Raw genomic sequence first — 26194 nt, 5'->3', positions numbered from 1 at the left:
GATGATTGCCTACTCTGTTCATTCTCCCAGGGGTACCTGGGATTGGCCAGCGTCAGAGGACAGAACACTGGCTAGGTGGTCCTTTGTTCTGGCCCTGCATATATGAATTGCTAAACGCAGAAATGACCACACGAGGACAGACCAATGGCCTGTCTAGCCCGGTATCCTGACTCTAGCGCTGGCCAGCACTCGGGGCTTCACAGCGAATGAACAGAAGTGAGCAGTTTATTGAGATGCAGCTCACTGTCCAGTTCCAGCTTCTGTAAGTCTCATCTACTAAAGTCTTCCTGCTGCGGTTCCTCAGAAGGAAGAGGTACAGGGTGGAACTGCTCCTCTGAGGGGGCAGTCGAGAATTCTTCTGTCAAAGCAGCGGAAGGGAGAGTTGACATGAGCTTCTCCTCCTCTTTAGCATCTCCGCTTTCCACAGGCGTTGGATCTCCATCCTGAGAGCTCAGCACAAAGCTCACCTGTTTTTTGGCATAACTGTTATGAGTCTCAAATATGACTCAATCAACAACAAGGCCTGCCTATCTCCCTTGCTTCATTTTGATGCTGCTTGGCTGAGCAGCATCAGGGACAGCTGCTTGCATCGTGCATCTCAATCTGAGCTGTTCTAAGGGCAAGCATGCAGACATACTAAAGCCAACATCCCCCGGAGAGCAGCCCTGCGGTACTCCTAGCAAGAGTATCCCAAAGTGTAACATGCACCTCCAAACATGCTAGTCAGAGCTATGCTGAAAGATCACATTTCTCCCATTTCAGAATGTCTTTGCTCTCTTCTTATGAAAACATGCTTTGAGCTACTCGTAAGAAAGTGTTTAGGTTTTAGTCCACAAAAAGTGGTGGTGTTTTATTTTTTTTGCTTGTTTTTTTCACTACTCAATTGGCTGTTCAGGTTATATTTCTCCATCAGTCAGACATTTAAAGCATAGAAAGTCCATTTCTCTTTCTTAGGGGCAGAAGAAAGTAAGGAACAGAACAAAAGTTGCGGTTTCTTACACACTCGAGTAGTGATGTTAATGCCATCTATTTTTTGTTGCGTAAACCTATTCTTTAATGATGGGGACAAGAATGTGTGTGTTGCAAGAACTCCCCCACTCTGCTTGGTATTCACACCACATTGTGCTCCTTTGCACACAGCTATTACGCTGCTACAGTGCTTTAATGATTGCTCCTTTAGATACCAAAAATTAATAAAAGCTGGAATTTGCTTTCAGCTCCATTTGTCCATGACTGGAACACTGTTGCAATACACTGCACAGCAGCAGTTCATTATGTGTGGCTTTTCTGTTGTGGACCACTGTGATGGTGTGTGCGCCCCACACCAACCTGGAAGGGGTTAATGAGGCTGAGAAGTGGAAGTGAGGTTGGGCGCAGGTGAGCAGACTCCGGTGGTCTGAGCTATGCCTGGAGTGGTGACCACAATACCAGCTCTGAAGGAAGGAGGCAGGGTTAAGATAAAGCCAGGAACTGGGCAACAAAGATGCCACAGAGCAGTAGTCTACAGGCACATGCTGGGAGTGAGAAGACACTCTCCAGAGTTCAGTATTCTGCACTTGCTCCCTGAGAGGAGGAAGTCTGAGCTGGAACACCCAGAGAAGGAAGAGCCAGGAGATGAAGGAAGGAGTCCTGGGAAAGAGCAAACAGGTCCTGAGGGAAAACAGGCCACAGTTGCAGAGATTGGGTGCCTGGACCGGAACCTGGAGTGTCAGGCAGGTCCGGGTTCCCTTGCCAGTCAGTGGGAAAAATGACACCTTTGGGGCACTGCATAGAAAGAATGCCTCAAGCTGTTGGTACAGAAAGACTGATATCCTAGGAGGGGAAGAGGGTAGCGACTTGGCTGTAGGACAGAGCATCCCCAGTCACAGGGCATGTAGCGAGCAGCAGGAGGCAGGCACTGGATCTGGAAAGAGCAGATCCCTGGAGTGACCAGGAGCAGGCACCATATGCAGAGACTGGGACTCCCTCCTTTTCATGAGCCCATATATTTAAACCCTCCTCTGGGACCCTCCACTCATGCATCTGATGCAGTGGGTTTTTGCCCACAAAAGTTTATGCTCCAAAATATCCGTTAGTCTATAAGGCGCCACAGGACTTCTTGTTGTTCTCGAAGGTACAGACTAACTCAGCTACCCCTCTGATGCTCATCTGCCGAGAGCAGACCCTGTAACTAGCCCTGCAGCAGCTCCAAAGACACCAGTCCAGAGCAAGCAACACAGAACTCTCTCAGTGCAGATATTCTAAGGCAGGGGTTCCCAGACTTTTCAAGATGGTGATCCACTTTGGCAATTCAGCCAGACTTTGTGACCCAAGGCAATTCAAAACCTGGGAAGAAAAAAAGTTTATAAATCTTGATTCACCCCCACCCCCAGGCTTAAACCCCTCGTAGCCCCAAACCATCCCCCTCACCTACCATATACAAGTGACACTGCTGCCCCCGCCCCTGTTCCCTCACTGGGTCACTGCCTCCTCCATGCAGCTCCCCCCGCCCCTCCTACTCCCTTCTTCCACCTGCAGCACAGGCAGTTCCTTATCCTGCTGTGCTGAAATGGGACTCAGTGTAATTGGTTTAATGGCCGGATCCCTCCTGCCAGCTGTTAAACCAATTATATTTAGTTCCATTTCCATGCAGCAGGGCAGGGACTGGGAGCTGGAGGAGTGAGCAGGAGCAGCAGTAGGAGCTGCAAATGGCTGCTTAAAGAGCCACATGCAGCTCGGAGCTACCCAGCCGGCGACCCTTAGAAAATCTAATGGCAACCCGTATTTGGGTCCTGACCCACAGGTTGGGAATCCCCGTCCTAAGGAGTCTCATGGACCCCATCCTTTTATATGTGTAGTTGGGATTTTGTTTTCCAATGTGCATAACACTCCATTTCAGCAGCCGTTCTGTTACTCAGTCACCCAGTTTTGACAGATCCTCTTGAAGGTCTTCATGGGCTGCTTGGGACTTAACTATTTTGAGTAGTTTTGCAACATCTGCAAATGTTGCCCCCTTCACTGTTTACTCATTTTTCCAGATCATTTATAAGTGCATTGAATAGAACTGGTCTCAGAAGAGAGCCACGTGTAGCATGGGGAAATGCAAGCACTGAGCTAACTGCAGTGGTAAAAAAGAGCATAAAAGGTCCAGAGAAGAAAATGGAACGGATGCAATGATGGACTCATGTCTGGGGAGAGAAGAGGGCTTCACATTCAGTCAGGTTCCGATAACTCTAGCTCTTCCCAAAGGAAGAATAGCTGGCTGCAGCTTGTGCTGAGCTGTGGCTGTGACGTCACCCCAACACAGTCCCTCTGTCAACGACCACATGGGCATAGTGCAGAGTGAAGGAAGCAGCCGTGCACCTTCTTTCTCCAGCAGCACTGAGTGGATCCAGGCAAAAGAAGTCGTCCTAGTGAATGGGGCTTAGTTGTTGCTGCTGGTAGTCCGTTAGCGGTATGGGCCAAGACGCATCAGATCCCTCTTCATCTGACCAAGAAGCTTTCAGAAGCCTGGTACAAGACTTGACAAGTCCCCCGGTACAGCTAAGAGACTCTTATCTCAACGTGATGAAAGAGGATCAAGGCAACACTGGCATAGTGAAGGCGCCCAAAAGAGGGCAACAAATTTGAGCAGAGCAAAAATATTTTGAAACAGCCTTTTGTCTACGAGGGCTCCCACGGAATGCACCATTAGCCATAGTATCTGACTAAGCATTTTTGAATCTGTTTCCTGAATTACCTGTTCTAACAAGTAAATAAGCAAAGCAATGAAACAAAATAATTGATTAGGTCTCTCATTAGCAGATGAGAGGGAATACCAGCTGAAGTGCAGGACACTTTGGAAGTGCACAGCTTTGACATGAACAAGAGCAAGGACTCTCACGGCTAAGGCTGCCATAGCAACCTCTCCCCAGCGCTCTTCTGCATGCTGCAACATTGCTCCTCCTGAGAATTTTTACAGCATCTCTTAAATATACTAATTGCTGAAAGATTTCAATAAGGACCCAAAACAACTGGGTCTTGGCTGATTGGTGTAAAAAGATACAGGCAGCCCTGCTGACAATATCATCTTTTGTGACGGGCAAGCTACGTTTTCATTGACAAGAACGGATTTGGGTTTTGATTAGACAGCACTTGAGAGAAACAAGTTGATAGTTCTTTGCCTTTTTCTAACACCTCTTCTCTTCCAAAACTTCATTTTCCAACAAGTAATTGAAATTGCCATTTGATTTAGAGTTGTAATAGCAATTATTTTAAGAAGTTACCCTGCTGAGTGGTGCATGGCAGTAGCACAAGGTATTGTGAACAGAGAGAACATAAATCGGCATACTCATTCACCTGAGGCCGTTACTGCTGCTGAAGTGACAGAAAAGGTGTGTGTGGTGCTTTACAGAAGAACCAAAGAGGGAATATGCCCATAGTATTTCTAATCGAAGTTAAACAATGATAGATGCTGCACACGAAGTAGGGGAAAAGCCATGTGATAGGTGATTGGGAGATATGATTTGATCATGCAGGGCAGCCCCTCTTTAGAAATAATTCTGCTTCTTACTATAAGCCATGAGAACAGCTGCATACCTCTTTCTGTTCTCATCCTCGGCACATTCTGAAACATCCATTATTTGGGAAGGCCTTTTCCAGGGCTGGGATCTGCCCAAAAATGGCTTCGGAAAATGTGAACAAAACCAGTTCAGAACATTTTTATGCATAAGGACAAGTCGACCAAGCTGCACTTCAGGGCTTTCAGCTCAGTGAGGCAGTGTCCCTATGGCTGGGGCGCTTTGGAGGCACACCCCACAGTAATTAGCTGTAGGGACAAACCTGATGAGATTTGCCCTAAGTCACACAAAGTCGGTGGAGAATTGAACCTGACCTCCTACCCACAACTGAGTCCTACGCCCACTGGACTAACTTCCCTCTCTCACATGTGCTCACTTTGGAGAGCTTAACTTTGTGACCTTAATATTCTTTCAACACTGCAATTTGTGTGAGGTTATATTTAAAAGTAGAGGGAACCAAGAGAGGACCGGAAAGCACTACCTGTACTGAAGAGGCACAGGACACCTTTCCAGCTCATGGCCAAAAACCAGGCACTGGATGACAGGAGGCAAAGAAATGGAGCTGTCATGAGTTAAAAGAAGTGAATGCTGCTGGCTGGGGAAGTGACAGGGTTGAGTTTTACCATTGTGATTCATGCCTGACCGTGGGTAAATAAGGCACCCTACAAGTGGGTCCCAGCCCTGGAAATACCCTGGGCTGGGTCTTGGGAAGGCACTAGAATAAAAATAAGAGAAAAGCCTTTGCTACTTATTCTTATTCTCATGCAAAATTACCTCTACCAATACACAGCGGCAAATGGGGCAGTTAAGTGATTGAATATAAACAGCAGATTATGTGGGAATTAATTTCAGCAGTTTCCTGATTTCCATAATCTTCAGGTTAAAGTATACTGAATTTTTCACTAGGCTGCATCAGTTAGGTCTCTCAAACAGAACTTTGGTAAAAATGACAACCTAGGAACACTGGGACCTGATCAGAGATGAACGTTTTCTTTAAAGCAGAATCCTACTGACCAAATATTACAACTGACAAGCCAGAAGCAACCACCAACTCTCCAGTTGTCCATGTCATTTCCTTTCAACAGAAAATCCAAGTAGCAGCTCTTCTTGACTAGTCAGCTGGGACTCTGGCATTTAGGAAGCTACTTGCTGGGCCACTGAAACTACTTCTGAACATTTAAGTTACATCCACGGTGGAACGCACATGTAGTGCTTCCAAATAACCTAGCTATGTCTTTCAAAGAAAGAGACAGGCACAGTCGTGACAAGGTTAAAGGATGCTAAGTGCTGTGTTACAGTCTGTATCTTTGAACCATTCTTAGTCTACCTGGGAGATTGGCCTCCATAAAGGGAGCAGAGAGAATAGTTTGAGCTCCCAGGCAGCTCAGGTGTTTCTGACAATACCACCAGAGAAGAAAAAGAGAAGAACTGGAATCACTCGCTGAAAGGGCTTGGAACCGATTTTTACGTGCATGTGGAGAATTGTGCGTGCTACAAGGTCAGTCACAGCAGAAGATGGTTGGTAACACTTGGTAGTCCAAAGTGATGCAGTTAGGGGATGCAAACTCCTGCATCAAGCAGGGCTTATCACAGCTGGAGGTAATCACTGGCACTAGCTCATATACCTGGCCAGTCTCTGGACTGCTTAGTTATTCTTCCTGGCATTTCTCCCATTCCCAAAATGGGCGTATGGTTTTGTTCCTTTGCAAGGAAATTGAAATGAGCAGCCCGTTACAATGGAGGGGTGAGGCTTAATAAATCATGAAGCCCGCTGAAGGCTGTCTAGATCATTTTAAGGGGACAAAGCATTCATTACCTTGTAGATGAATTGTGACAGAGAACATGCAAAGTTGATGGAATGTGTTGGCTTTTTATTCATCTTCTTGCTAACCCTCAGCCAAGAAGAGACCCAGCCCAAGAGCTCTCAAACTGAACAAAAAACTTATTTCTCCAGGTTCCCTCCTTTCCATGGAAAGATGAATAGCGTTGCCCATCTTTACAAAGCCTGGAAGTTCGTCTCAAAAAGGCTTTCTACATTAGCACTAGTGAGTCGCCCATAAACAGGAGCAGAAATAGAAGGTGAGAAGATATCTGAAATTGCTGCACCATCTGCTCTGATTCACAAGCCTGTACAGCATCCCTGTTGCTTGCTTCATGCCAGTCATCATTCCACCTTGCCAGCTCACAAAGTATTCAACCTTTGAAATTAGGCCAATGGCAAAAACATTTCCTGTTTTTTTAAAAGGGAGCCCTTTTCTGTTACTGGCATTCGTAGAAGTAACCCAAAATCCTGAACTGAGTTACTCAAGCCAGTTGCTTTTCAAATTTAAATGATCTCCTATTTATTTAAAAAAAACCCTTTCCCTCAACTACTCCCTTAGTAAAAATCTTTGATGTCAAGTTCAGAGATTTTTAAACCTCCTAACTCAAAGATAATCTGTATAAACACTGATACAACCTGCAACTATACCAATGCTAAAAACATCTTCAATAAACAGATACAAGTAGTAAATACATAAAGCATATGAATACACAGATTTTTGTCTGAAGGTGCATGTGTTTAAAAGCTTTTGTTGGTGCTACTTTATCAGCAGGAGGATATCACCAAATTATATTACTTAAATAATGTGTGTACACACACACACACACACACACACACACACACACTCTCCCCCCTCTACTTAAAATACCTGGGAACTTTCCTTGGACTCAATAAACTTTAGTATTTGCTGCCCATTTACAGTTTACATTTACCAACTTCACCTGTTCCAATAACTTACCTTACAGTTTGAAACAAAAATAAAAGACTTAAATGAAAAGGAAATTCACTGAATTAATAGAAAACTATAAAAACACAACAGCACGGTCTCACAGAAGAAACAAGAATGCAAGAGGTCGTAATCTTGTGACAGGTTAGCCAGACAATAAACTTTCCCAATGTAGATTATAAACCCATTCTTGGTGTCCCATCACAGGTAGCTGGGAAGGAGATGCTATTCTTGAAAGCATGAAGCATCCTATTCCACCTCAGCCCCGGGATACCGAATAGCACAAAGTTGAGGATGTTTAAAAACACAGACAGCTGCTAAATATCCAAAGTGAAAAACAGCAGAAGGCAACAAATGTAAAGCCACAAATCCAGAGAATCCTGCCAGTTTCAAGGATTCCTCCACCAAAATTTCTTAGTTCACCAACTTCATTTTCCCCTTTGCCAGCCAGCACCAAGGGCAGCCTAACTTCAGCTGCGTCTTCAGTAGTGGTTCAACAGAAAATATTGTACTTAAAGAAGCAGAGAGAAAGCTGTGCAGCTATCGCTACTTCTCCTCCTCCTCTTCAGCTGCTTCCTGCCTGAAGCCATACGCACAACGCACTCCCCCTACCCCCACCCCTTGCTCACACACCAACACTCCTGGACCTGAAATGATTCTTCATGTTATTATCCATTCAGATGGAAATGGAAACTGATGGAACCAATCTGACAATAAACCAAATATACTGCTTTGGAATCAGGAAAGCAGACAGCACAGCGGGCTGGTATGTACTGGAACAGCTCTCAGGCTGAGTGCCTGGCAGCTTTGTAAAACTCCATCTAGAGAGATACAGGGCTGGAACTAACTGCAGTTGCTGAATTGCAAGAAAATCCCACCCCCACTCCCCATTATTACCCTTATCATCTACTGTTCATGCACCGTAATTTAGTTGCAAGAGGAGGTGACATCCTTGGAAGGCAGCTCAATTACAGAAATCATCTTAAGGCTGCAGAAGAAGCCAGTATCATTTCTGCTAAAAGTCTGGGGAATTCAGGACTCAAAACACATGCATGTTCATCTCCTGCTTCCAAAAACAAAAATCACTTTGTCTCTCTCTCTCTCTCTCTCTCTCTCTCTCTCTCACACACACACACACACACGGACTTGGGGATGTAACACATACAACTATCACACAACAAGTATTAACATACTTTGAAAAGAGACTTTTCTATTCATTCCCCAATACAACATAGCAAACCCTAGCCCTGAGAGATGTTGTGTGCTTAATTTAATGGGTCTTCTTCACCCACTGACTTGGCTTCCTTATGGTCTGCTCAAAACACTGCTGCTAGAATAATCTTTCTAGCATTAACCCCTCTCTTCCAATTCTTTCACTGGTTCTTCTCCACCATATTCACTGCAAGCTCATCGATATTTTTAGGTACTTCCCAACATTTATCCCTCTCTGGCCGTGTCTACACGTGCACACTACTTCGAAGTAGCGGCACTAACTTCGACGTTAGGCGGCGAGACGTCGAAGTCGCTAACCCCATGAGGGGATAGGAATAGCGCCCTACTTCGATGTTCAACGTCGAAGTAGGGACCGTGTAGTTGTTGCGCGTCCCGCAACTTCGAAATAGCGGGGTGCGCCATGGCGGCCATCAGCTGGGGGGTTGAGAGACGCTCTCTCTCCAGCCCCTGCGGGGCTCTATGGTCACCGTGGGCAGCAGCCCTTAGCCCAGGGCTTCTGGCTGCTGCTGCGGCAGCTGGGGATCCATGCTGCAGGCACAGGGTCTGCAACCAGTTGTCGGCTCTGTGTATTTTGTGTTGTTTAGTGCAACTGTGTCTGGGAGGGGCCCTTTAAGGGAGCGGCTTGCTGTTGAGTCCGCCCTGTGACCGTGTCTGCAGCTGTGCCTGGCACCCTTATTTCCATGTGTGCTACTCTGGCGTGTAGACGTTCCCTTGCAGCGCTTATTTCGATGTGGTGCCGCGCAACGTCGAAGTTGAACATCGACGTTGCCAGCCCTGGAGGACGTGTAGACGTTGCTACATCGAAATAAGCTATTTCGATGTAGGCTTCACGTGTAGACGTAGCCTCTGAGTTCTGGGTCTCCACTGAGAAAGCAACATCCTTTGGAGCTTGATGTATGGAGCAGCAGCTTTGCAGGTTTCCCCCAGTGCACTGCAGTTTGGTGGGAGAATATCTTGCCTGTGCTAGGGTGTGATTTTGCAAAGTGACTTAGACTGAAAATCTTAGCCTTAGCCCCTCCATTCTGCTGACCTTCTGCCTAATTGTTCTGGAACCTATTTGCCTATTCACCCATGCACCCAATTACCACAGCAGAGCATTTACTTCACCACTTTTTCTGCAATAGCCAGGGTGCATTCTTCCATTGTGCCCTTATTAAGAACAGCTACACTGAGTTAGACCAAAGGTCCATCTAGCCCAGTGTCCTGTCTTCCCACAGTGCCCAAACCCAGGTGCCCCAGAAGGGACGAGCGGAACAGTGAATCCTCAAGTGATCCTGCTCATCGCCCATTCCCAGCTTCTGACAGCAGAGGCTTGGGACACCATTCCTACCCATCCTGGCTAACAGCCACTCATGAACCTAACTCCTGTGATTTCACCTAGCTCTTTTCTTAGAATCATAGAATTCCAGGGTGGGAAGGGGCCTCATTAGGTCCTCTAGTCCAGTCCCCCGCCTAAAGCAGAATCAACTCCCATCTAAATCGTCTCAGCCGCGACTATGGCAAGCTGGGACTTAAAAACCTCTAGGGATGGAGCCTTGATCTTCACAACACCCTCTGGCAAGAAGCTCCCCGGGTTGGTTGTGTGTTCTATGCATACATACTTTCTTTAGTTAGTTTTAAACTTGACAACTATTAATTTCATTTAGTGACTCCTAGTTCTTGTGGTGTGGGAACAAGTAAACAACTTTTCCTTATTCACTTTCTCCACACCAGTCATGATTTTATAGATCTCCATCGTATCCCCCCACCCCATATCCTCTTTTCTAAGTTGAAAAGTCCCAATCTTTTTATCTCCCCTCATATGGCAGCTGTTCCAAACCCCTAATTTTTATTGTCCTTTTCTGAACTTTTTCCAGTTCCAAGATTTTTTTTTTAAATGAGGCATCCACATCTGCACACAGTTTTCAAGATGTGGGCACATCAGACTCATATACAGGCAATACAAGATTCTCTGTATTATTTTCTATCCCTTTTTAGTGATTCCTAATATTCTATTCACTTTCTTTGTTTGGTTGCCGCTGAGTAGATATTTTCAGAGAATTATCCACAATGACTCTAAGAGCTCTCTCTTTAGTGGTAATAGCTAGGTTAGTCCCCATCATTTTGTACATATATTTGGAATGATGTTTTCCAATAGGCATACTTTACATTTATCCACATTAAATTCATCTGCCATTTTCTTGCTCAGTCACCTATTTTTGTGAAATCCTCTTGAAGCTATTCACAGTCTGCTTTGGACTTAATTATCTTGAGCAGTTTAGTATCATCTGCAGATTTTGCCACCTCATTATTTACCCCTTTCACCAGATTGCTTATGAATACATTAAATAAGACAGGTCCCAGTACAGACCCCTGCAGGACACCATTAGTTACCCCTCTTCATTCTGAGAACTGACCATTTATTCATAACCTTTGTTTCCTGGTTTTTAACCACTTACAAATCTATCTAAGGACCTTCTCTCTTATCCCATGACTGCTTACTTTACTTAAGAGCCTTTGGTGAGGGACAATGTTCCCTCTAAGTTTTTCCATCCATGGGCAGAATACATTTTATTATGTGCACCAAAACATATGTAGATGTGTACCACCAACAGAAACACAAGCTGCTGGCTAAGCTGCTGGCTGCAAGTGCTTGGCTAATCAGCTGGGTGGCAACTGAATCTCTTCTGGGCACTCAACTTACTGGAAACACTGCTGAGGGACCTTGTCAAAGACTTTCTGGAAATCTAAGTACATTATATCCAATGGATCTCTCTTGTCCACATACTTGTTGACCTCCTGAAAGAATTCTAATAGATTAGTAAGGAATGGTTTCCCTTTACAGAAACCATTAGACTTTTCCCCTATTTATGATCATCCATGTGTCTGATAATTCTGTTCTTTAATACCATTTCAGCTAATTTGCCTGGTTCTGACATTGGTACTTACCAGTCTGTAATTGCCAGGATCACCTCTAGAGCCCTTTTTAAAGATTGGCATCGCATTAGTTATCTTTCAGTCATTTGGTACAGATGACTATTTAAAGGAATCACAGTTAGCAGTTCTGCCATTTCACATTTCAGTTTTTCAGAACTCTTGGGTGAATGTCATCTGATCCTGGTGACTTATGGCTATTTAGTTTATCAATTTGTTCCAAAACCTCCTCTAATGACACCTTATTGCATTGCCTACTACTCAGACTAAGCCACAAAACCCTACACTGCCTTTTCCAAGCCCAATACCTACACCTTACCTCATTTCTTACAGCAAACTCTCAGCTGATCACAGCTGAGCAGCTTGACTGCAGAGATTACAGACATCTCATTATTCTCAGAGAACAGTTTCTGCAAATTTTGTACATAGTGGCTCTAAGCGGCCACACGCTTCTCACATTACCCAAACCTTCCTCTCCCATTCTCTGTTTGTTCTCACCCACAGCATTTTGTAAGTGGGAATTATGAAGCCAGAACAGTGTTGCTTGCTAGGTACGTGTGTAGCACCAGGATAGCCAGGCCCTAATCTTACAGGCCACTGAATTACACCGCAATCAAAATGGTTAATTCTGGAGACACCAATTAACTTTCTAGGGCTTTCAGGTGGAGCTCCAAGTCCATTTACCCATGGTGAAACTACTAAGCTGAGTAAATGAAATAAAATACAATCTAAGATGTCTATAGCATTAACCATCTACAAAGTTCTTCACACAAATTTAGGATAGGATGAAGATTTTTTTTGAGGGAACAAGACTACAATAGGCTCAACTGAAAGCATCACAATTGAGCATAATTTTTATTCATCTACTAGTAGCAAATCTGTCATTAAAATCCATCCATCTCCATTCTGATTCAGGTCTTCACTCCCTAGCTGGCAGGAACTGGCAGCATTCAAGCAACAATGCACTGTGCCTTGAAAAAAGCATAATAGGAGACAATAATGCCCTTTGGGTCAGATTTGAAAGCACTCGAGGGCGTGGGATAACTTGAAGGATGGCCTCTGCTGAGTGAGCTTTCAATGACTGGCATATGAAATACAGGTTGAAACTCTCTACTCTGGCACCCTCGGGATCTGACTGCTGCCAAACTTGAGAATTTGCCAGACCATGAGAGGTCAATGCTGTCTAGCAGGTTACCAACCCTTCTGCTGCTTACTGTGCTTTTAGAGTTTTTCCTTTTTAATTCAGGAATAAATTACAGCTACGTAACAACACAGAACACTGAGAACAAGTACGGGTTGTTGTAAACAAACTTTATGGGATCACGGGAAACTTGTCCACGCCTATGGTAAGTGGTTGGCTGGTTAACTAAAATCATGCTGGACAACGGATGTTGCTGGACAAGAGAGGTTCAGCCTGTATTATTTCAATTACCTTACGTGTCTAGGGCTAGCTAATGCGCAGTGGTCAGGTGTCACCAGTTAAAATTAGAGGATGAGAGAGTCCATTAATAACTGGAGTGCTGAAGCATGAAATGACAGTGAATCTGAGAGTCTAATGGGAGCTCCAGGGAACAGAGACAGACATGAACCTCAAACCCAGACCAAATCTTGAGACTCAGCTATGAAAGAAAGGAACAAAAGTTAACCAACCAGCAGAAGAAGCTATTCCTCCTTCAGGATCTGTGCAGTTCCTCTGCCTAAGGCTTAGTGTGGTTATTATTTGTTGGAGGGTGGGTGCTGTTGACACAAATAATTCTTTCCACAAAAGCCAAGACAACCGCAACTCAGGTCTGACTAAACAGCCTGGGAGGAAACATGGACTTTACAGCAGGATTCGCTGCATTCAGTTATTTGCCTTCCTATAGGAAAACAAAATTTCTACTTACTTTTAATATCTTTTTGAAAAATTCCCTGACGGGCTAAAATTAAAACCTGAGCCAGCAGAGAATTATTAAAACTGACAAAAACTGAATGGGGAAAGAGCAGCTAACTGCTTTGATGTTTAAGTGTACATTATTCTAACTTCTTATCTACCCATTTCATTCCAGCTTCCTGTAGGTGAACACACCAAACATACTGATAAAATAGCCATGTAAGCAATTTCTCCTTGGGTTGATTACCCAAGAGAAGACAAGTGAGCCTAAAGCAGGGCTGAGCTAAGCCTCCCCCATCCCTCATCTGCCCTTCTTTGGGGACGGGAGGCAGATACATGTTGAGCCCTGACACACACAAGTGGAGGGTATGATATTCTATACATTGGGGGAGCTCCCTATAAGCCCCATGTTCCTCATTTGTGTATCATTTTGATCTTGCATTTAAAGCCTGCCATATAAGGTATCACGGAAAGGTTATGATCTGAAGAAAGTCACTGTTTTCTCCCACCCTGCCCCATCTATATCTATGTCACTTTAGTGGAAAGGCAGTTATGTGAATGTGTTACACAGTTGTCACTAAAGCATACTGCAAATTGGAGAATCAGCCAGATCCTAGCTCTCCAGAGACTTAGGCTGCTGCTACACTACCGTTCGCTGTTGGAGAAGCCATGGTAATGAGACAATTCGAAGCAGGCTAATGAGGCACTAACGTGCGTATTCAGCACCTCGTTAGCATAATGGTGTCTGCGCGGACAAACTATGAATTGCGGATTGACAGTGAAGATGTGGACAGCTTCGAAATAAGCACCCCACTTCGACTTTCCCTTATTCCAATCTAGTGCTATGGGAGTAAAGGAATGTCAGGATGGACGGCACCTTGAGAGGCCACCTAGCCCAGTCCTCTACACTGAGGCAGAATCAAGTAAACCTGAACCAACCCTAACAGACACTTGTCTATTCTGTTCTTAAACCCCTTTTGTGATCGGGATTCCCAGCTTCCCTTGGAAAGCCTCTTCCAGAGCATAACTACCCCACAAATCAAGCTCTTCCCAATATCCAAATTAAATCTCCCTTGCTGCAAAATAAGCCCATCACTTCCTGTCCTACCTCCAGTGGCCATGGAAATCAATTGATCACTGCTCTCTTTATACCAGCCCTGAACCTACTGGAAGGCTTATCAGGGCCTCCCAAGTCTCTTCTCGGGACTGACAAGGTCCAGTTTTTTAACTTCCTCATATGTCAGGTTTTCCAACCCCCAGCCCCCCCCCCGCCTTTTTTTTTTTTTGGGGTGGGGGAGCTGTCCTCTGGACTCTCTCCAACTTACCCACACCTTCCCAGAAGCATGCTGCCCAGAACTGGACACAATGCAACAGAGCAGGAAAATGCCCTTCTAGGTCTGACATACCACACTTCTGTTAATATCCCCTGAATTATAGTGACCTTTTCCACAACTGTACCACAATGCCAGCCCATGTGCAATTTGAATATGTTCAGGCACAGACAGCAAGAGCATTTACTGCAAGTAGAACTCTCCCTCTGCTGCTCTCTCTTTCAAATTACACTGCTCTCTGTCACATCCAATGTGTAGTCTTGATATTTCATGAGATCAGAGCATTACAACCAACATGTTAACCACACACCCTAAACAACTTCACAGAGTGAAGCAAAAGTTTCTGAATATACATTCAGAGATGAGTGGGAAGAAGAAATGGCTTTATATGCCCATTTGATGCAGTGAGCACGGAGAGGCCTGTAAAAGCCTGCAGTGAATTCAAAAAATTTCCAAATTTTAAGTGATTTAAACTGTTTTTTTTTTAAAGTGGAGCTCAAAAGCAAGTCTCTCTCACCAACAGAAGTTAGTCAATTTTAAATACTACTTCAGTCTGTAACCAGGCATAGAAGTATTCAGTAATATTCATGCCTCAAGAGAAATCTTGGAATAACAGATATGCAAGCAGAAAAGGAAAGTTTAGTCAGATGCTCCTCAGGCCGGCTGACAGATCCTGCTGTACACAGAAAATTTTAAACTAAATGCCAGGGAAGCAATTCTCTGGGTTTTAATCTTTTTTTTTTTTTTTTTTAAAGTTGCTCTGTAACACCTAGCAATCAAGTACACCTAACAAGTAGGTCTTTGTTTTATTAATACAAATCACATTTTTTAAGGTGGTGATTTGGTTCTTGGGTCCTGGAAGGTATTAGGAGGTCTGCGTGGGCATGCCTAAGGCTAAGAAGTGAGCTGTCAGAGACTGCTGTTTGTTTTCTCTTTGTTTTCGAGGGCTCTCCTAAGGGAGGACTAAGCGCTTGGGATCACCCCACAGGGAGACATCCCAAGTGTGTCTTCCTGGGTTTTAAAGGGAGGGGTTTTTCTTCATCTGAGTGGTGGCAGCTACCTGCCAGGGTCAGGGAATCTGTGACCTTGGGAAGCTTTTAAGCAGAAGCCTACAGAGGAAATGTATTTTAAGGTCTCTTGCAGGTCCCCACCTTCTGCACTTGGAGTGTCAGAGTGGGGAACAGCCTTGACACTTCACTTTAGGACACTCTAGGAAACCGAACTATATTTAGCAAACATTAGCCAACATATTCCTTATTGTGTTTGTTTAGCACTACTTCACACAATGTGCATATTAGCTGGTGGAAGTCCACCGGGGTCCCCCATTTCTTCTGGTCTCAAAGGCTGATGGTTGTTTCATCACTCTGAGGTCATGTTTGCACTACTGGGACTACAGCAGCAAAGCTAAGGCACAGTGGCTAGGCTGGCATAACTGAGTGTCCAGGTGCATCATACAGTAATGGAACGGACTTTTGTGTCAGCGGAGTAACCCCCACTCCCCAAACCACAGGGAACATTCTTCCTTCCACCTCGCTCTGCCTACACCACATCACTTTTCCACCCCCCGAGCCCTGTGGCCACATCAACTTACATGTTAAGCACAGACCAGCCCTTGGGAATCGTTTGGGTGAAGTTCCTTCACAGTCCAAAATACAAACAGTCCAATTAAAAATGACGTTTAGATGGGAGAGAGAAAATTGGATTAAAACACAAGAAACAGTCTATGGCATACCTCGTCTGACAAGCTGCAAAAGCTAAGCTAAATAGGTATGAGTTAAGATAAGCAACTCCATGACTAATCTATTCCCCCTCTGGGTTTTTCACCCCGCCAGTATGTCTATGAGTCACATTCTGCTTTTGGGTCTTCCTTGGGGTCCCCTCAGTTGTACCATCCGGATTACTACGACAAGCCTGCCACTTTGCCCCTACTTCAGCACAGCAAGTTTCAAAACATGCTACTCAGGCTCACAAATCTTCTGCCACTTAAAAACAAAAAAAAAGAGATCTGAAGGGAAACTACTACAACCTTAATTAGTGTTACTGCAGCTGCCCCCCCCAACTCAGAGAGCAGCCTTCAAGTCAACAGTTTTTACACTTAACCTCTCTCTTACTTGATTTAATAATAACCTTCAGAAATACTTAAACTGTACTTCAACAACATGCTGCCTTTTTAAAGAGTTACCACCACATTCATCTGAACTCTGGCACCTTGACATTAAGGAAGTTTATAAACGTTTACTTGACACTGACCATATATTGCCTTACGGACTACAACCCACAAGCTCTATATTAACTAGAGCAAAAACAAGTAATGCTTGCAAGTTTTTCTTCTGAGACATTTGTTAATTACCTCACTTTCACTTTTTAGCTCTACTAGTAACTTCAAAATATATGTTTTGAACTCATAAGAGCATACGAATGGACACACTGGGTCAGACCGAAGATCCATCTAGCCCTGCAACCCATCTTCTGACAGAGGCCTATGCCAGATGCCCCATAGGGAGTGGACTGAATAGGTAATCACCAAGTGATCCCTCTCCTGAAACTCATTAAGGTTGCAGGCTGGGACAGTACACAAATATGAGGAAGTTAGCTTTGTATGTACTGGGCAGCTGTCTTCCTGAATTACAGAAATGATTTGGGTTTAAGTGCCCTCAAGTCACCATGGTACCATATAGAGACTTCATCTTCAGGCATTTTATGGAAAGCCAGGGTGTCAGAGAAATTCAGCATGTTACAAATGCTTATTTTGCTCATATTCAGCACCAAAAAATAGTGGGAACAAGGCACCAGGTGCTGTCTGCAACATAAACGAAGGTTTTGCTTACGTTTTTGCATTGCCTGTGATTGCCCTCAGAGAAGACTCTTTGGCTAAATCTACGCAAGAGGATTTTTCTAGCAAAACAAGGCTTTTGTCGGAAAAACCCACAGAGCACCTACATGCAAAATGTGCTTTGTCAGCAGTTTGTTGACAAAACCCAGCACATCCGCTGGCGTCGTCACACCTCTCCCCGTTCAGGTATAACGCCTCACTCAACAGTGTTCTGTCACAAAACCAGCCATGTAGACGCTCTGGAGCCCTTTTGTCAACAAAACAGGGCTTCTGGTTCATTGGGCAGCCCTGTTTGCAGAGCTTCCAGCTGGCTGTTCTGTCGAGATGGGGCCAGGCAGGCTGCCTGCTCTGTCAACAGAGCAGCTTGCTCTTTCAATCCACTTTTATGGGTAGGCACAATCTGTCAACAGAAATGTTGCTGGAAAATCCCTTCCGACAATCACTTCTGTCGACAGATGCTTCTCGTGTAGACGTAGCTTTTGTTTAAAAGCCTTTCAACGTTTTCAGATATGAAACTTTCCCTCTTCCAGTCCCAAATGAGCCATACTTTACCACGTGGGTAAGAACCACTAATTTCCTCCTGGGCTTTGCTATTGTGTTCAGCACTTCAATACCTGAGTGCCTCACCAACGGTAACTAACTTATTTTCAAAACACTCCAGGCATGAAGCAGTACCCTCACTCATTGTACAAATGGGAAACCAGTTTGCAATGAGATTAAACTCTGAAGTGTCCACTGATTTGAGCTATCCAATGCAAGGTGTCAAAGACCTCATGTTTCAGCGTACTTAACATATATGTTCAAAGCACAACTCCCCCTCGACTTGGGTTTCATCCTGCTTAGGGCAGGGGGCCAGACTCGATGACCTCTTGAGGTCCCTTCCAGCTCTACGATTCAGCTGCAGCCCAAAGTGCTCACCCCCAAACTCTCCGACTGAACACCCAGGAAGTAAGGAACATACAGTTAGCAGTCCTGCAGCCATAAAGGGCAGAGAGAGATTACAGAGGCTGAAGAGGTTTTACCATCACTGTAGAAACTCCACCTCCCAGAGCAAGGTCAACGGACACATTCTTCAGTCTCACCTACCTGCCACTACACTGCAAATGAAGTCAGCACAGTTATAACACTCCCAGGTGTGGACTATTCACACCCATGAGCCCCACAGCCCCACTGAGCTAAAGTTTACATTCAGACCATGCCAACATCCTTTTCCTGTCCATTTGCAGGTGATCCAGAGAGCACATCTTGAGGACTACAGCAGCTTTGGGCTCAGACATGGTAAATGTTCCTTTCTGTAGAACTACCCACTCTGCAAGATTACTCCATCCAAGAAGCAAGACACCAGTCAGTGCCAGATAATCAAACAGCCTCTAGAGAGTCCGACGTGAAGTATACACATGCTCAGTTCTCTTCATTGCTTTCTCTGCAGATTTGTTAACATGTGACCCACGCAGAGATGAGGTACTGTGTCACTTTGCAGCTGACAGCACCAAGTTCCCCATCGCACCAATAATAATGAAGCCAGACACAGCTTTTACACTTTCAGTAAAGAGATCTGACAAGCTCCACAGAATAGATCTGACTCCCACTCTGGTAAATATCGTTACCTAGTCGGACATCTTCCCAGATCAGCAAGAAATCTAATAAGAAAAACACAAATGACGTGCAGTAAACCTCTATAAAAAGATACAAACCCCGGAGAAAAAAACATCCCTTAGCCCCAGCAAGCAATGCAAAGCACTTGACTATACCTGTGGGCGATTAAGAAAGAAACTAAATGGAATGAATTAGAGAGGCAGACTTGTGCCTTAGGCAGAGAGGAAGACACTGTACCCAAAGTGGACACATATTAGAAAGCAAATTCTGGGACATCCTTCTCTCACTCCCTCCTGAGCATGTCAGTTCTGCTCAGAGTCTATCAAGTTGCTGAGTTTGCCAACACTTCCTTTCAAATAAACAGAAAAGATGAAATTAAAGTTGGAGGAGAAGGTCATGCTTCCCAGCACTTATGCCTTAACTAGTTATTACAATTGAAAGCCAAGTCAGGATTTCAACTACGATTGAGGATTAAGCATCAGTTTGCTTAGTGCTGTACAACATGTAGAGACCGGTACTTGTTTGAAAGGCTAATGGTCTAAACTAGGCATCAGAAATTTCAGACTATATTCTAGCTAGTTTACAAACACTTCCAAAGGACCACCCTTGAATCCTGTAAGCACCCTTTAGATACATGTGCGGACATTTCAATTTGCCACAATCGAAACAAAGAGAAGACAAAAACAGGAGGATTTAAAAAAAAAAAAAAAAAGGGATCACGTTCAACATTCGCTCCTTAAAAAGTATTAATTATTTTAAAAAAAACCACAACAACAGAGATTGGCCAAACTGGACAGTCTCTACATAAAAGTATAAATGGACACAAATCAGACATTGGGAAAGGTAACATACAAAAACCAGTACGAGAAAACGTCCATCTCCCTAGACACTCAATAACAGATTTAAAAGTAGCCATCCTGCAACAAAACACCTTCAAAACCAGACTCCAAAGAGAAACTGCAGTGCTGCAATTCATGCGCAGATTTGACACCATAAACCAAGGATTGAACAGAGGCTGGGAGTGGCTGGCCAGTTACAAAAGTAGTTTCTCCACTCTTGATGTTCACACCTCCACATTAGCTAGTGATAATGGGCCACAACCTCTATGACTGAATTGTCACCTCTGGCCCTCCTCTTGACTGGGATTCCCTCCTTACCATGAGCGTATTAATTTAGACCTGCCTCTGGAATCCCTGCTCATGCATCTGATGAAATGGGTCTTTGCCCATGAAAGCTTATGCTCCAAAATATCTGTTAGTCTATAAGGTGGCAAAGGACTTCTAGTTGTTACATCAAAAAAGTTCACTAGCCTGCTGCTGGCCCTCTCAAACTTTCTCTCTCTCTTTCAAAAAAAAAAAAAAAATCAACCAACCAAAGTTTTCAAAATCTCAGACCCAAAGCTTCGTTTGCAATTCTTGCCCTGAATAGGGTCTTTAAATATCCTGGGCAATGTTAGTGGTTATCCCAATGAAGAACACAGGCATGTTCGCATGCCACATCCACATTTTTACACTTGGAGATCATTGCCCAGACAGCCCTTTAAAAGAAATGGGGATCTTTTATTTCTACCAAGCATTCATCTTCTCCTACTAATTATTCCCATCTAAAACAGGACTTGGTTACTAAATACTGTAGTTCTCAGAGAGTTGCTCTTCCCATTGGGTCTGAGATGATACACAACAAAGGATTGTCTCTGACATTACGTGTTCTTCTCTTCTGCTCAACAACCAGAGGGGCCGCTGGAAGGCTGAGAAGCTAGCAGAGCATGCATGACAAGGCCATCACAGAGAAGTAACTCTTTGTATCAGGTCATGGCTGAAGATACAAGGGAGATTCCCAAGCCTGAGCCGCCATTCTTAGGTGACACGTGAGGAAGTGCCCCAGACTGAGGTGTAATTAGAGGAAGTTTTGCAACAACCAGATTAAACAGTAATAAGCCACAGGACCAGATGGTATTCACTCCAGAGGTCTGAAGAAATTCAAATGCAAAATTGCAAAAAAACTACTAACTATGGTAAGTGACCTATTATTTAAATTAGCTTCTATACCAGATGACTGGAGGATAGCTGATGTGATGTCCAATTTTTTTAAAAAGGCTACCAAGACCATCCTGGCTATTATAGCTTAGCAAGAATAATTTTAGTAACAGAAAAAAATGGTTGAAACTACAGTAAAGAACAGAATTATCAGACATAGCAATGAACACAATTTGCTGGGGGGAGAGAAAATATTGTTGTAAGGAGAAATCATGCCTTGCAAATCTACTAAAATTCTCTGAGGGGGCCAACAAGCATGTGGACAAAGGCGCATCCAGTGGATATAAGGTATTTAGATTTCCACACAGAAAAGATCCCTCACCAAAGGCTCTTAAGCAAACTAAGCTGCCATGTGATCAGAAGGAAAGTCCTCTCCTGGATCAGTAAAAGACAGGAAATGACAGGTAAGAATTAATTGATATTTTTCAGAATTGAGGGAGATAAACAGTGGTGTCCCCAGGGATCTCTGCTAGAACCAGGACTGCTGAATGTACTGAAAAAGATCTTGAAAAGCACGTATAACGCAAGGTGGTAAAACTGAAAGATGATACCAACCTACTCAAGATCGTGAAATCAAAAGCAAACAGAGAAGTTACAAAAGGGATCTCAAATCTGGAAGACTGGGCAACAAAATTGCAGAGTTAATTCAGTGTTGATAGAAAATAATATAAATTAGAAAACATAATTCTAACTATACCTATAAAACTACAAGGTCTAAATTAGCTGCTCCCACTTGAGAGACATCTTGGTGTCATTGTGGATTGCTCTCTGAAAACATCCACTCAATGTGCAATGGCAGTCAAAAATTAACAGTATGTTGGGAATCCCTAGAGAAGTGACAGATAATAAGACAGAAAAATACCATATTGCCTCTGTATATATCCATAAGATGCACACTTCTTAAATACTGCCTGCAGATGTGGTTCTCCCATCTCAAAAGGACTTACTAGAACTGGAAAAGGTTCAGAAAAGGACAACAAAATTCATAATGGGTAGAGAACAGCTTGCATATGAGCAGAGGTTTAAAAGCCTGGGACTTTACAGCTTGGAAGAGAGATGATTAAAAGGGGGCTATGACAGAGGTCCATAAATTCATGACTGGTGTGAAGAAAGGAAATTGTCATCACTGGAGAATTAGGGGTCTTCAAATGAATAGGCGGCAGATTTAAAACAAACAGGTAAGTACTTCACACAACGTCCAGTCAACCTGTAACATGCAAAATACCCAGAAAAATACTTCTCTTGACCATTTAAATCCAGATACTCAGCATCTTCTAATTAGCTTGTGATTAAATAACTATCTTATGCTGTTGCACAGGTTTCCACAGAAACATGCATGGCCTCTCCCCCTACACATAATAAAATATGCCATGTGACAAAATCCATATATATATATATATATGGAAAACAGGAAAAATGGAAATAAACAGCACTAAGTGATAAAAAAAAACCACAGCATATGCCAGAGCAGGCTTTTTGCCTGAGCTGCAGCATGGCTTTGAACATATAAGAATGACGTTAAAGGTCTGTTTGTCCAAAATTAACACCTAATGCTCCTTCCTGCAACTGTCATGTGCTACTTGTTCGGCTTTGAGGGGAGGGAGAGTTTAAAACCTTAGCTTTTAAGTCAGGACCCACCACTGCTATTGCAGTGCAGCTTCTCTCATGCAGATTGTTTCAGCGATATACAAAACTGGGCAACAGAACCCCCGACTCCCACGCTAAGCCTAAAAAAAACTTGTGAAGTCTGGATTTCCTGAAAGCCAACGCTCTTTTTAGAAAGCTGATTACACTGTGATTGGAAACCCTCACCCGTGTCTCCCTCTGCATCATCTTCTGCTTCTATAGAGGAGTGGGAAGGGAATGGAAGGAAAAGAGGAGATTCTTAAAGCAAAAGTTAGCAGTGGCTACCTCATCCAATATTCGAGGGGCTTGACACAGTCTGGGGTCTGCTGTAAAGAGGACTTAGTCCCAGGAGTAGATGTGGACTCCATTACTCTTAATTTAACATACAATTGCTGTAGTTGGCCCACAAGCTTACAGGAAGCTAGAAATGAAAAGGTTCAACAGCTTAAAGAGAAAGTCATCAACCCAATACGGGAATTATCGCATCTCTAAAAAGATCAGAGAGGTAGCTGAGTTAGCCTGTATCTTCAAAAAGAGCAAGAAGTCCCTGTGGCACCTTCTAGACTAACACATATTTTGGAGCATAAGCTTTCATCAGATGCATCTGACGAAGCAGGTCTTTGCACACAAAAGCTTATGCTCCAAAATACCTGTTAGTCTAGAAGGTGCCACAGTAATTCGTATTGATCTCAAAAAAGTTATCTGCAAATATTTCCTGTAAGATTTCATCTATACTTGATGCTAGTTCAGTTCCAACAAGAAATGGATAATTTAGACTCGAATTTAGCTCTGTAAGACCTGTTCAAGGTGTGCAGCCGTGTATGGGACAAACACTCCATAATTTCAATGGTGGTATCTTCTGAAGTAGGCAATGAAGGGAAATTAAAGTGGATTGCTAGTGCACTACAATGTTTAGAGACACTTACAGGAAATCCTGTTAGCAATTAAGGTTTCCAGTTGTACTGGTTGTTCGGAAAAGCTTTCTAGCCAGATATCTATTTCCCAAGAAAGAGACTTATCTAAGGCCATAAGAATGGCCATACCAGGTCAAACTCAAGGCCCATCTAGCTCAGCATCCTATCCGCCCACAATGAAAATTTTCATGCTTTTCAGTTTCTCTTATTCAAAAGAAGTATGACTGCAGATCTTTCCTATCAGAGATTAGTCCATACAAAACTGTTCAAACTCATAACTGCACCATTAATGAATATGTAAAACTATTACCACTGTGTAGTCATGGGAAATTATTCCTTGACTAATGCTGTCATTCTATGAATGTTCCATGTAAATCAAGTTACCAATTGATGGTAAGTCTCTAAATGTATTCCTAAATAAGAAGTGTGAGAGTAGGTTTTTGCGTTGGTGTATGTGCCACCCTTTGATATGCTGACAGGAGAGATGAAATTTCTCTTACCGTCATGCAGGGTAAATCCACTGAGTCGCTACTAATTGCACAATGACTGGCAGTCAGCATAAGAATTAATCAATGCACATTCCTTAAGTACTATAACAAAGAACCCGTTAACTAAGCAGAGGTGTAATGAAGCAAGGTGGTGCTTTGTGAAGATATTTTGGAGGCTGAGTTTCTGCTTGGCAGATTGCTTCTGCTATGGCACAAGACTGGGCTGCTCATTAGTTAGAGAATAATTTATGGAGCATGCTCATAGTCCATTCTTACATAGCCTTCATCACTTCAGTAGCCAGCTGCTTCCCAGGTATTCATTGATTTATCCTCACAACACTCCTACAAAGCATGAGATAGTACAGGCTGAAACGCTCTAAACCCTCAGGACCTGACCACCGCAGAACAAGAAAATTTGCCAGACCATGGGAGGTCAATATTGTCTAGCAGCATTACCAACAATTCCACTGCTTACTGGACTCTTAGAAGACATTTAGGGGTAAATTAAAACTAAGTAACAGCACAGAACACAGAGGCAGGACTGGTGGATGCAAACAAACCTTATGGGACCACAGGAAACTTGGATACACCCATGATAAAAGTGCTTACCCAGCAAACTAAAATCATGACAGATTATTGATGTGGCAGGACAAGAGTGTGCCAGATTAGAGCGGTTCAATCTTTATTCCCATTTGAGAAAGGAGGATCTGAAGTACAGATTAAATGCAGTTTAAGCGTAAATGTAAATGAAAATCCTTGAACGTCATACGAGTAGTGTATCATAAGGTCAAACAATCCCTAGCCTAACTGTTCTGTCAATGGTACCAAGGGGATCTTTGAGGAAGGCAGAAAGCTAAAGCAGAGAAAATCTCTACATTTTTTCCCAGCATTGCATAATTTGCTCTGTGATATTTATGAGAACTAGAGGCAACCCTGCCAGATACAACACAAAAGTCTTCCAGATGGCAATGAAATTCTCCATGTAATAACAAAGCTATGGCAACCCTTAAGAAAAGGGTATTTTCAGAAATAGAGAGAGCTAAAACTCACTTTTCTGTTACTGCGTGGGAAGGTTTGGAAAGGCACAGCTTACTCATCTTTGGGATATTGGCAAAAGACATTTACAAAGAATTTATTTTTTAAAAAAGCCATCAAGTAGGAGTAAAATAGTACAAATGTATCAAATTCCATGGAAATCATTAGCAGTCAGTACACTACAAATAGTTCAGGAGCTTGGAAACTGCATATGTAGAGCTTCACCTCTGGGTCACCAATTCAGATCCAACCCTGATTACTAATAATGGCAAGCAGCCAGCATTCCAATTGCTGCTTGTTGTCCTGCGGGTCTCAGTCCAGTTCCGACTAGAGAAGTCTGCAGCTCACGCATGATCAATCACAACCGGCACCAATCAGTCCCTCACCTATTGTTCTTGACCAATGATGGGAAATGCCAAAGAGACTGAACCTCCTACACAACGTTATAAAGTGTCCTGCCATTCCAGTGCAAGTGCAAAGGACAGGACAGGAGGAGGAAGAAAACTTGTTCTTCTTGGCCTCTGAGGATAGAACAAGAGGCAACGGGTTTAAACTGCAGCAAGGGAGGTTTAGCTTGGACATTAGGAAGAAGTTCCTAACTGTCAGGGTGGTCAAACACTGGAATAAATTGCCTGGGGAGGTTGTGGAATCTCCATCTCTGGAGATATTTAAGAACAGGTTAGATAAGTGTCTATCACAGATGGTCTAGACAGTAGTTGGTCCTGCCCTTGCTCAGCTAAAAACCCTGATTTGATTCTGGAATGATTAAAGCTAAATGTTATTTACATGACTGCAGTAATGGGCGGACAAACCAGCTTGGAAATGGGGAAATATTCTGACCCTCAAAGTCTCCATTCCAAGGGGTTCACTGAACTAACAAAATACACAGATAAATGCAATATGCACTGGAAGAAAGTGCTTTCAGTAATTTGTGTATTTACAACACACTGTGCCACTCTGTGTCTATTAAATCTTACATGAAAATCTTATTCTCTCACTGACTCATAAAG

At 43.5% G+C, this 26194-nt stretch overlaps 1 protein-coding gene across 5 annotated transcripts in view; it reads right to left on the bottom strand.

Moving 5' to 3' along the window:
- UNC13B (unc-13 homolog B) overlaps nt 1–26194 on the bottom strand; it is a 343577-nt gene that overhangs the window by 156138 nt on the left and 161245 nt on the right. The window lies entirely within an intron of this gene.

This window comes from Carettochelys insculpta, chromosome 5, assembly GCF_033958435.1.
Source record: "Carettochelys insculpta isolate YL-2023 chromosome 5, ASM3395843v1, whole genome shotgun sequence".
NCBI classification, from domain to species: domain Eukaryota; kingdom Metazoa; phylum Chordata; order Testudines; family Carettochelyidae; genus Carettochelys; species Carettochelys insculpta.
This window is presented reverse-complemented; position numbering and strand designations above follow the sequence as displayed.